This window comes from Thalassophryne amazonica, chromosome 20 (assembly GCF_902500255.1).
Source record: "Thalassophryne amazonica chromosome 20, fThaAma1.1, whole genome shotgun sequence".
Lineage (NCBI taxonomy): Eukaryota > Metazoa > Chordata > Actinopteri > Batrachoidiformes > Batrachoididae > Thalassophryne > Thalassophryne amazonica.
In genome coordinates, this window is record NC_047122.1 from 14,074,120 (window position 1) to 14,086,846 (window position 12,727).

Sequence of the window (12,727 nt, forward strand, 5' to 3'; positions counted from 1 at the left end):
CAGTGATGAATCTCGAATCTGCATTGGGCAAGGTGATGATGCTGGAACTTTTGTTTGGTGCCGTTCCAATGAGATTTATAAAGATGACTGCCTGAAGAGAACGTAAATTTCCACAGTCATTGATGATATGCGGCTGCATGTCAGGTAAAAGCACTGGGGAGATGGCTGTCATTACATCATCAATAAATGCACAAGTTTATGTTGATATTTTGGACACTTTTCTTATCCCATCAATTGAAAGGATGTTTGGGGATGATGAAATCATTTTTCAAGATGATAATGCATCTTGCCATAGAGCAAGAACTGTGAAAACATTCCTTGCAAAACCACACATAGGGTCAATGTCATGGCCTGCAAATAGTCCGGATCTTAATCCAATTGAAAATCTTTGGTGGAAGTTGAAGAAAATGGTCCATGACAAGGCTCCAACCTGCAAAGCTGATCTGGCAACAGCAATCAGAGAAAGTTGGAGCCAGATTGATGAAGAGTACTGTTTGTCACTCATTAAGTCCATGCCTCAGAGACTGCAAGCTGTTATAAAAGCCAGAGGTGGTGCAACAAAATACTAGTGATGTGTTGGAGCGTTCTTTTGTTTTCATGATTCCATAATTTTTTCCTCAGAATTGAGTGATTCCATATTTTTTTCCCTCTGCTTGGTCTAAAAAAGTAACCGTTACTGACTGCCACAATTTTTTTTCCTGATTTCTTATAGTGTTTCTTAAAGCCAGAAAGTTGCCATTTGAAATGACTTTAGTTTTGTGTCATTTCTGTGATCTGCTTTTTTTCTACAAAATTAAACAACTGAATGAACATCCTCTGAGGCCGGTGATTCCATAATTTTTGCCAGGGGTTGTAGTAGTTCCCTCTCCATCATGTGCAAAAGCTGTTCCAAATGATCCCCACTACAAAACACAGTCGTATCATCGGCAAACAAAATACATCTCACAGTCTTAGAAACCAAACATATATCATTAATATACAACAGAAACAATGGCCCAAGGACTGAACCTTGGGGCACCCCACGTCATCCTCAAAAATTCAGAATTTATCCTACCAATATGGACATACTGATACCTGTTGTGTAAATAGTTAGCTATCCAATCAAGAGCTAATCCTCTAATACCATACTTCTGTAATTTATCCAAGAGTAAAGTGTGATCTATAGTATCAAATGCTTTCTGCAAATCAAAGAAAACCCCTACAGCGTATTGCTTCTTCTCAAGTGCATTTGTAATTTGTTCAACAAAATCGATGAAAGCCAGTGAAGTAGTATGATTTTTATCTAAATCCATACTGCTGTTCACCTGATGTTTACTTATGAAATCGTTTAATCTCTTTGCAAATATCTTTTCCAGGATTTTTGAAAACTGTGGTAAGAATGAGATTGACCTGTAGTTTCAAAAGACATGTTTGTCACCAGATTTGAACGTAAACTGTAGCTATTTTCATTTTGGAAGGAAATTTCCCAGTCATTAATGACAAATTATAAATATAAGTTAAAGGTTTAACAATACAATCAATAATATTCTTTATCAAAAACATATCAAAGTTGTAACTGTCAGTTGATTTTTTTCCTTTTAGTTACTGTCAGTAATTTCATTTTCATCTTTCTTTAATATACACTGAATCCAGAATTGTGTTAATTGTTCTACTGTTGTCCAAAGAACACATTTTCAAGGATACAGTTGAATTTGATAATTTTTTTACCCATATTAACAAAATAGTCATTGAAATGATCTGCAATAACTTTATCGATTGTGTCAAGAATTTGTGTAACAATAAGCTGGATAATCTTTAACAACTTTTTTCTTTTTAATGATTTCATTTAAAAGCTTCCAGGTGCCTTTAATGTTGGTTTTATTTTTCCAATAAATCGCTATGGTACTGCTTTTTACAAGATCTCATAATGTTAATTAATTTGTTTTTGTATATCTTATATTTTCTTTCAGCTTTATTTGTTCTGAGTTTTATAAACTGCTTATACAAAAAGTTTTTATTTTTCCATGCCTTCTGGAGTCCCTTTGTGACCCAAGGTTTATCAATTTTTTGCTTACTTCCAATTTTTGACACAAATAGGCAATGTTTTCATACAAATTGGAAATAATAGAAATAAATAATTCATATGATTTGTCAACATCCTCAGTATACATGTAAACATCACACCAATTTTGATGCACTAAGTCCATTCTGAGGTTTTCGACATCAGTTATTTCCCTTTTGAAATTTGCAGTTTCATTTTGATCATTTTTATTGACTAATGATTGGAAAGCAACAAATACCGGCAAATGATCACTGACATCACTAATGAGTAGTCCACCCTACAGTAGAATTTGTTAATATATTGTCAATAAGTGTTGATGTATTCGTAGTTATCCTGGTTGGATGTGTGATCACTGGATACAATCCCAAACAAAACACAGAGTTTACAGGATAAGATAAGATAAAACTTTATTGGTCTCACAATGAAGAAATTCACTTGTTACATCATCTCTTAGTAAACACACAAAATGAGTGTGAGTAGAAAGGAAATGAACGTCAAACAGCATGTGCAAAGATAAAACAATGGTAGTAATACTTGTAACAATACAATCAAATAAGAAAATGAAGTAGAAATAAAATCTATATATACATATAAATATATATGCATATACAATAATTGGGATTAAAAAGGGAGCATCTTATGTACAATATGTGAAGTAAAGTTTAAATGCCGTTATTTGTAATTGACCATGAGGATTCAGGAAATCTAGTTTAAAGTCTCCGCAAACAAATAAAAGCTTATCTTTAATTGTGTTATACATTTCAATCAATTTATCCATGAAAATATTTAAATTTGATCCAGGAGATCTGTAAACATAGCTTATAATTGTGTTTTTTGATTTTTCACATTTAATTTCCACTGTGACATATTCCATAACATTTTCCAAAGAAAATTATATATTTTGTATAATTTCACTTTGATGATTTGAACTTACGTAAAGTGCCACACCACCACCCCATTTTTTCATTCTATTCCTGCCAAAAAGATCATATCCTTCAAACTGGACAGTGTCAACTTGCTCCTCTTTTAACCAGGTTTCAGTAATTGCAATTACTGAAAAATGTTTATTGGATATTTTTTAAACAGTCCAGAATTTTTGAAAAGTTCATAAGAAGACTTCTACTATTAAAATGTATAATGGAGAATATTCCAGATGATGTGGTTCTGTTGGCTTCATCGGCCTTTGACCTCCAGCACACTCTGGATCCGTTTGCAGCCAAGTGTGAAGTGGCTGGAATGAGGATCAGCACCTCTAAATTTGAGGCCATGGATCTCAGCAGGAAACCGATGGACTGAAGGAAATACGGTCTTGCCCCAATTGAAGGAGTTCAAGTACCTTGGGGTCTTGTTCACGAGTGAGGGACAATGGAGCGTGAGATTGGTCGGAGAATCAGCACAGCAGGGGCGGTGTTGCATTCGCTCTACCGTACTGTTGTGATGAAAAGGGAGCTGAGCCAAAAGGCAAAGCTCCAAATCTACTGGTCAGTCTTTGTTCCTACTCTCACCTATGGTAATGAGAGTTGGGTCATGACCGAAAGAACTAGATTGTGGGTGCAAACAGCCGAAATGGGCTTCCTTAGGAGGGTGGTTAGAGATAGGGTGAGTTCAGTCATCTGTTGGGACCTTGGAGTAGAGCCACTGCTCCTTCGCGTTGAAAGGAGCCAGCTGAGGTGGTTCGGGCATCTGGTAAGGATGCCTCCTGAGCGCCTCCCTAGGAAGGTGTTCCAGGCACGTCCATCTGGGAGGAGACCTCAGGGAAGACCCAGGACTAGGTGGAGAGATTATATCTCCACACTAAACTGGGAACGCTTCGGGAATCTCCAGTCAGAGGTGGTCAATGTGGCACGGGAAAGGGAAGTCTGGTGCCCCCACGACCCAATCCCACATAAGCGGTTGAAGATGAGTGATGAGATGAGTATATCTGTCTACATATAAGGTACCACAGTTGACATTGCATATCACAGCACAAACCAAGTATGAAGTCCAAGGAATTGTCTGTAGACCTCAGGGGAAGGATACAGAAACATTTCTGCTGCTTTGAAGGTCCCAATGAGCACAGTGGCTTCCACCATCCATAAATGGAAGAACTTCAGATTCACTAGGAGTCTTCCTAAAACTGACTGCCCATCTAACCTGAGTGATTGGGGGAGAAGGGCCTTAGACAGGGAGATGACCAAGAACCCGATGGTCACTCTGGCAGAGCTCCAGCATTCCTGTGTGGAGAGAGGAGAAATGTCCAGAAGGACAACCATCTCTGCAGCAATGCAACAGTCAGGCCTGTATGGTAGAGTGGCCATAGAGAAACCACTCCTTAGTAAAAGGCACATGGCAGCCCACATGGAGTTTGCCAAAAGGCACCTGAAGGACTCTCAGACCATGAGAAACAAATTCTCTGGTCTGATGAGACAAAGATTGAACTGTTTCATGTGAACGCCAGATGATAGGTTTGGAGGAAACCAGGCACCATCCCTACAGGGAAGCGTGGTGGTGGCAGCATCATGCTCTGGGGATGTTTTTCAGTGGCAGGAACTGGGAGACTAGTCAGGATTGAGGGAAAGATGAGTGCAGCAATGTACAGAGACATCCTGGATGAAAACTTGCTCCAGAACACTCTTGGCCTCAGACGTAGGTGATGGCTCATGTTTCAGCAGGACAATGACCCTAAGCACACAGCCAAGATATAAAAGGAGTGGCTTCAGGACAACCCTGTGAATGTCTTTGAGTGGCCCAGCCAGAGCTTGGACTTAAATCCGATTGAACATCTCTGAGAGATCTGAGAATGGCTGTGCACCAGTGCTCCCCATCCAACCTGATGGAGCTTGAGAGGTGTTTCAAAGAGGAATGGGTAAAACTGCCCAAGGACAGGTGCACCAAGCCACCAAGACTTGAGGCTGTAATTGCTGCCAAAGGAGCATTAGCAAAGTATTGAAGCGAAGTGCACAATGCATCTGCGCATGCGTGGGTCAAACGGGGTAAAAAATTCCAGCTACCAAACACACACCGCTACCATTGAATGTCATATACGGTAGCGCTAGCGGACTGTGAAAGTTAAGGCTTACAGGGATTGTTTCAAAGGCTTTAAGCCATAAGCGACGCAAGCAATAATGACAGGTGCGCATTGTCTTTTCAAATGCTCAAATGGAATTTATAGGCTTAAAAGGTGGCTGAAAACACACACGATTGCAAGGCTCTGCCGAGTCCACACAAAGACGGAAAGAAGAAGAAATGTGGTTGTGAACCTCTGTTCATTCTATACAATTACAAAAGAAAGATCCAAACAGGCGTAAAAGATGGACTAAAATTGTAAGTTTCTTGCACACATATCAAATCAAATCAATTTTATTTATATAGTGCCAAATCACAACAAACAGTTGCCCCAAGGCACTTTATATTGTAAAGCAAAGCCATACAATAATTACGGAAAAACCCCAACGGTCAAAACGACCCCCTGTGAGCAAGCACTTGGCGACAGTGGGAAGGAAAAACTCCCTTTTAACAGGAAGAAACCTCCAGCAGAACCAGGCTCATACAGAGCAAAAAGAGAAAGAAACACTCAGTGCATCATGGGAACCCCCCAGCAGTCTAAGTCTATAGCAGCATAACTAAGGGATGGATCAGGGTCACCTGATCCAGCCCTAACTATAAGCTTTAGCAAAAAGGAAAGTTTTAAGCCTAATCTTAAAAGTAGAGAGGGTGTCTGTCTCCCTGATCCAAATTGGGAGCTGGTTCCACAGGAGAGGAGCCTGAAAGCTGAAGGCTCTGCCTTCCATTCTACTCTTACAAACCCTAGGAACTACAAGTAAGTCTGCAGTCTGAGAGCGAAGCACTCTATTGGGGTGATATGATACTATGAGGTCCCTAAGATAAGATGGGACCTGATTATTCAAAACCTTATAAGTAAGAAGAAGAATTTTAAATTCTATTCTAGAATTAACAGGAAGCCAATGAAGAGAGGCCAATATGGGTGAGATATGTTCTCTCCTTCTAGTCCCTGTCAGTACTCTAGCTGCAGCATTTTGAATTAACTGAAGGCTTTTCAGGGAACTTTTAGGACAACCTGATAGTAATGAATTACAATAGTCCAGCTTAGAGGAAATAAATGCATGAATTAGTTTTTCAGCATCACTCTGAGACAAGACCTTTCTAATTTTAGAGATATTGCGCAAATGCAAAACAGCAGTCCTACATATTTGTTTAATATGCGCATTGAATGACATATCCTGATCAAAAATGACTCCAAGATTTCTCACAGTATTACTAGAGGTCAGGGTAATGCCATCCAGAGTAAGGATCTGGTTAGACACCATGTTTCTAAGATTTGTGGGGCAAGTACAATAACTTCAGTTTTATCTGAGTTTAAAAGCAGGAAATTAGAGGTCATCCATGTCTTTATGTCTGTAAGACAATCCTGCAGTTTAGCTAATTGGTGTGTGTCCTCTGGCTTCATGGATAGATAAAGCTGGGTATCATCTGCGTAACAATGAAAATTTAAACAATACCGTCTAATAATACTGCCTAAGGGAAGCATGTATAAAGTGAATAAAATTGGTCCTAGCACAGAACCTTGTGGAACTCCATAATTAACCTTAGTCTGTGAAGAAGATTCCCCATTTACATAAAGAAATTGTAATCTATTAGATAAATATGATTCAAACCACCGCAGCGCAGTGCCTTTAATACCTATGGCATGCTCTAATCTCTGTAATAAAATTTTATGGTCAACAGTATCAAAAGCAGCACTGAGATCTAACAGAACAAGTACAGAGATGAGTCCACTGTCTGAGGCCATAAGAAGATCATTTGTAACCTTCACTAATGCTGTTTGTGTACTATGATGAATTCTGAAACCTGACTGAAACTCTTCAAATAGACCATTCCTCTGCAGATGATCAGTTAGCTGTTTTACAACTACCCTTTCAAGAATTTTTGAGAGAAAAGGAAGGTTGGAGATTGGCCTATAATTAGCTAAGATAGCTGGGTCAAGTGATGGCTTTTTAAGTAATGATTTAATTACTGCCACCTTAAAAGCCTGTGGTACATAGCCAACTAATAAAGACAGATTGATCATATTTAAGATAGAAGCATTAATTAATGGTAGGGCTTCCTTGAGCAGCCTGGTAGGAATGGGGTCTAATAGACATGTTGATGGTTTGGAGGAAGTAACTAATGAAAATAACTCAGAACAATCGGAGAGAAAGAGTCTAACCAAATACCAGCATCACTGAAAGCAGCCAAAGACAATGATATGTCTTTAGGATGGTTATGAGTAATTTTTTCTCTAATAGTTAAAATGTATATATTTATACATACATTTTGTCAATATTCTAAAACCGTGCCAAATTATAATGTGGTTGATGCCGCCGTTTTTGTGCGTCAGCTTATCATCAATTTTTCATCATCAATTTTATTTATATAGCGCCAAATCACAACAAACAGTTGCCCCAAGGCGCTTTATATTGTAAGGCAAGGCCATACAATAATTACGGAAAAACCCCAACGGTCAAAACGACCCCCTGTGAGCAAGCACTTGGCAACAGTGGGAAGGAAAAACTCCCTTTTAACAGGAAGAAACCTCCAGCAGAACCAGGCTCAGGGAGGGGCAGTCTTCTGCTGGGACTGGTTGGGGCTGAGGGAGAGAACCAGGAAAAAGACTTGCTGTGTAGGGGAGCAGAGATCAATCACTAATGATTAAATGCAGAGTGGTGCATACAGAGCAAAAGGAGAAAGAAACACTCAGTGCATCATGGGAACCCCCCAGCTGTCTAAGTCTATAGCAGCATAACTAAGGGATGGTTCAGGGTCACCTGATCCAGCCCTAACTATAAGCTTTAGCAAAAAGGAAAGTTTTAAGCCTAATCTTAAAAGTAGAGAGGGTGTCTGTCTCCCTGATCTGAATTGGGAGCTGGTTCCACAGGAGAGGAGCCTGAAAGCTGAAGGCTCTGCCTCCCATTCTACTCTTACAAACCCTAGGAACTACAAGTAAGCCTGCAGTCTGAGAGCAAAGCGCTCTATTGGGGTGATATGGTACTATGAGGTCCCTAAGATAAGATGGGACCTGATTATTCAAAACCTTATAAGTAAGAAGAAGAATTTTAAATTCTTTTCTAGAATTAACAGGAAGCCAATGAAGAGAGGCCAATATGGGTGAGATATGCTCTCTCCTTCTAGTCCCTGTTAGCACTCTAGCTGCAGGATTTTGAATTAACTTAAGGCTTTTCAGGGAACTTTTAGGACAACCTGATAATAATGAATTACAATAGTCCAGCCTAGAGGAAATAAATGCATGAATTAGTTTTTCAGCATCACTCTGAGACAAGACCTTTCTGATTTTAGAGATATTGCGTAAATGCAAAAAGGCAGTCCTACATAATTGTTTAATATGCGCTTTGAATGACATATCCTGATCAAAAATGACTCCAAGATTTCTCACAGTATTACTAGAGATCAGGGAAATGCCATCCAGAGTAACGATCTGGTTAGACACCATGCTTCTAAGATTTGTGGGGCCAAGTACAATAACTTCAGTTTATCTGAGTTTAAAAGCAGGAAATTAGAGGTCATCCATGTCTTTATGTCTGTAAGACAATCCTGCAGTTTAGCTAATTGGTGTGTATCCTCTGGCTTCATGGATAGATAAAGCTGGGTATCATCTGCGTAACAATGAAAATTTAAACAATACCGTCTAATAATACTGCCTAAGGGAAGCATGTATAAAGTGAATAAAATTGGTCCTAGCACAGAACCTTGTGGAACTCCATAATTAACCTTAGTCTGTGAAGAAGATTCCCCATTTACATAAAGAAATTGTAATCTATTAGATAAATATGATTCAAACCACCGCAGCGCAGTGCCTTTAATACCTATGGCATGCTCTAATCTCTGTAATAAAATTTTATGGTCAACAGTATCAAAAGCAGCACTGAGATCTAACAGAACAAGTACAGAGATGAGTCCACTGTCTGAGGCCATAAGAAGATCATTTGTAACCTTCACTAATGCTGTTTGTGTACTATGATGAATTCTGAAACCTGACTGAAACTCTTCAAATAGACCATTCCTCTGCAGATGATCAGTTAGCTGTTTTACAACTACCCTTTCAAGAATTTTTGAGAGAAAAGGAAGGTTGGAGATTGGCCTATAATTAGCTAAGATAGCTGGGTCAAGTGATGGCTTTTTAAGTAATGATTTAATTACTGCCACCTTAAAAGCCTGTGGTACATAGCCAACTAATAAAGACAGATTGATCATATTTAAGATAGAAGCATTAATTAATGGTAGGGCTTCCTTGAGCAGCCTGGTAGGAATGGGGTCTAATAGACATGTTGATGGTTTGGAGGAAGTAACTAATGAAAATAACTCAGAACAATCGGAGAGAAAGAGTCTAACCAAATACCAGCATCACTGAAAGCAGCCAAAGACAATGATATGTCTTTAGGATGGTTATGAGTAATTTTTTCTCTAATAGTTAAAATGTATATATTTATACATACATTTTGTCAATATTCTAAAACCGTGCCAAATTATAATGTGGTTGATGCCGCCGTTTTTGTGCGTCAGCTTATCATCAATTTTTCATCATCAATTTTATTTATATAGCGCCAAATCACAACAAACAGTTGCCCCAAGGCGCTTTATATTGTAAGGCAAGGCCATACAATAATTACGGAAAAACCCCAACGGTCAAAACGACCCCCTGTGAGCAAGCACTTGGCAACAGTGGGAAGGAAAAACTCCCTTTTAACAGGAAGAAACCTCCAGCAGAACCAGGCTCAGGGAGGGGCAGTCTTCTGCTGGGACTGGTTGGGGCTGAGGGAGAGAACCAGGAAAAAGACTTGCTGTGTAGGGGAGCAGAGATCAATCACTAATGATTAAATGCAGAGTGGTGCATACAGAGCAAAAGGAGAAAGAAACACTCAGTGCATCATGGGAACCCCCCAGCTGTCTAAGTCTATAGCAGCATAACTAAGGGATGGTTCAGGGTCACCTGATCCAGCCCTAACTATAAGCTTTAGCAAAAAGGAAAGTTTTAAGCCTAATCTTAAAAGTAGAGAGGGTGTCTGTCTCCCTGATCTGAATTGGGAGCTGGTTCCACAGGAGAGGAGCCTGAAAGCTGAAGGCTCTGCCTCCCATTCTACTCTTACAAACCCTAGGAACTACAAGTAAGCCTGCAGTCTGAGAGCAAAGCGCTCTATTGGGGTGATATGGTACTATGAGGTCCCTAAGATAAGATGGGACCTGATTATTCAAAACCTTATAAGTAAGAAGAAGAATTTTAAATTCTTTTCTAGAATTAACAGGAAGCCAATGAAGAGAGGCCAATATGGGTGAGATATGCTCTCTCCTTCTAGTCCCTGTTAGCACTCTAGCTGCAGGATTTTGAATTAACTTAAGGCTTTTCAGGGAACTTTTAGGACAACCTGATAATAATGAATTACAATAGTCCAGCCTAGAGGAAATAAATGCATGAATTAGTTTTTCAGCATCACTCTGAGACAAGACCTTTCTAATTTTAGAGATATTGTGCAAATGCAAAAAAGCAGTCCTACATATTTGTTTAATATGCACATTGAATGACATTTCCTGATCAAAAATGACTCCAAGATTTCTCACAGTATTACTAGAGGTCAGGGTAATGCCATCCAGAGTAAGGATCTGGTTCGACACCATGTTTCTAAGATTTGTGGGGCCAAGTACAATAACTTCAGTTTTATCTGAGTTTAAAAGCAGGAAATTAGAGGTCATCCATGTCTTTATGTCTGTAAGACAGTCCTGCAGTTTAGCTAATTGGTGTGTGTTCTCTGGCTTCATGGATAGATAAAGCTGGGTATCATCTGCGTAACAATGAAAATTTAAGCAATGCCGTCTAATAATACTGCCTAAGGGAAACATGTATAAAGTGAATAAAATTGGTCCTAGCACAGAACGTTTTAGTCTGTGAAGAAGATTCCCCATTTACATGAACAAATTGTAATCTATTAGATAAATATGATTCAAACCACCGCAGCGCAGTGCCTTTAATACCTATGGCATGCTCTAATCTCTGTAATAAAATTTTATGGTCAACAGTATCAAAAGCAGCACTGAGGTCTAACAGATCAAGCACAGAGATGAGTCCACTGTCTGAGGCCATAAGAAGATCATTTGTAACCTTCACTAATGCTGTTTCTGTACTATGATGAATTCTAAAACCTGACTGAAACTCTTCAAATAGACCATTCCTCTGCAGATGATCAGTGAGCTGTTTTACAACTACCCTTTCAAGAATTTTTGAGAGAAAAGGAAGGTTGGAGATTGGCCTATAATTAGCTAAGATAGCTGGGTCACGTGATGGCTTTTTAAGTAATGGTTTAATTACTGCCACCTTAAAAGCCTGTGGTACATAGCCAACTAATAAAGATAGATTGATCATATTTAAGATAGAAGCATTAATTAATGGTAGGGCTTCCTTGAGCAGCCTGGTAGGAATGGGGTCTAATAGACATGTTGATGGTTTGGAGGAAGTAACTAATGAAAATAACTCAGACAGAACAATCGGAGAGAAAGAGTCTAACCAAATACCGGCATCACTGAAAGCAGCCAAAGATAACGATACGTCTTTGGGATGGTTATGAGTAATTTTTTCTCTAATAGTTAAAATTTTATTAGCAAAGAAAGTCATGAAGTCATTACTAGTTAAAGTTAAAGGAATACTCGGCTCAATAGAGCTCTGACTCTTTGTCAGCCTGGCTACAGTGCTGAAAAGAAACCTGGGGTTGTTCTTATTTTATTCAATTAGTGATGAGTAGTAAGATGTCCTAGCTTTACGGAGGGCTTTTTTTTATAGAGCAACAGACTCTTTTTCCAGGCTAAGTGAAGATCTTCTAAATTAGTGAGACGCCATCTCCTCTCCAACTAGCCCATTCCCCATGGGGATCCATGGGCTATAGATTGGGTAGTGTCCAGTAACAAGAAGGAAATCACAAGGGAGGTAAGATATGAGATAAGGAAATTAGCTTATTAGCTTATACTAAAGTATAAGGATAAAGTGGAACAGAAGTACAGTAGTGGTGATCTATGAGCAGCTTGGAAGGGGAATAAAATCCATGTCCTCAGCCACTCAAAGGGACAGCTGTATCGACAGGGAATTTTTTAAAATTGAGGGAATCAAGGATTCTGATCTTCCTAATATGTTTAATATTTTTTATTCTCGATTTGAAAAGCATGACTTTTTCTGAGGCATCTCCCTATTTAGAGAGTCTTTTAGTCCTGAGTCTGATGTTGTCATTGACCAGGAATGGGTCAAAAATATTTTGAAGGCTATAAACATTAGAAAGGCCCCTGGTCCAGATAACATCTGTGGGCGCACACTATGATATTGTGCGGACCAGCTTAGTGGTGTACTCCAGCATATTTTTCAAATGTGTCTCAATTCTCACCAAATTCCGGTTAGTTGGAAATCATCTAGTGATCCCAGGCCCAAAGATGACTAAACTGAAGCAACGTAGCGATTTTAGACCTGTCGCTTTAATGTTATTAATAATGAAATGTTTTGAGAGAATTGTGAAGAATCTTATTCTGGAAGCAGTGGATGGAGCCCTGGACACACTTCAATTTGCTTACCAGGCAGGGAGGAGGATGGAGGATGCAAAGCTTTTTATTAACTCCCTGTATAAACATCTGGAGAAGCCTCAGGCACATGACAGACTC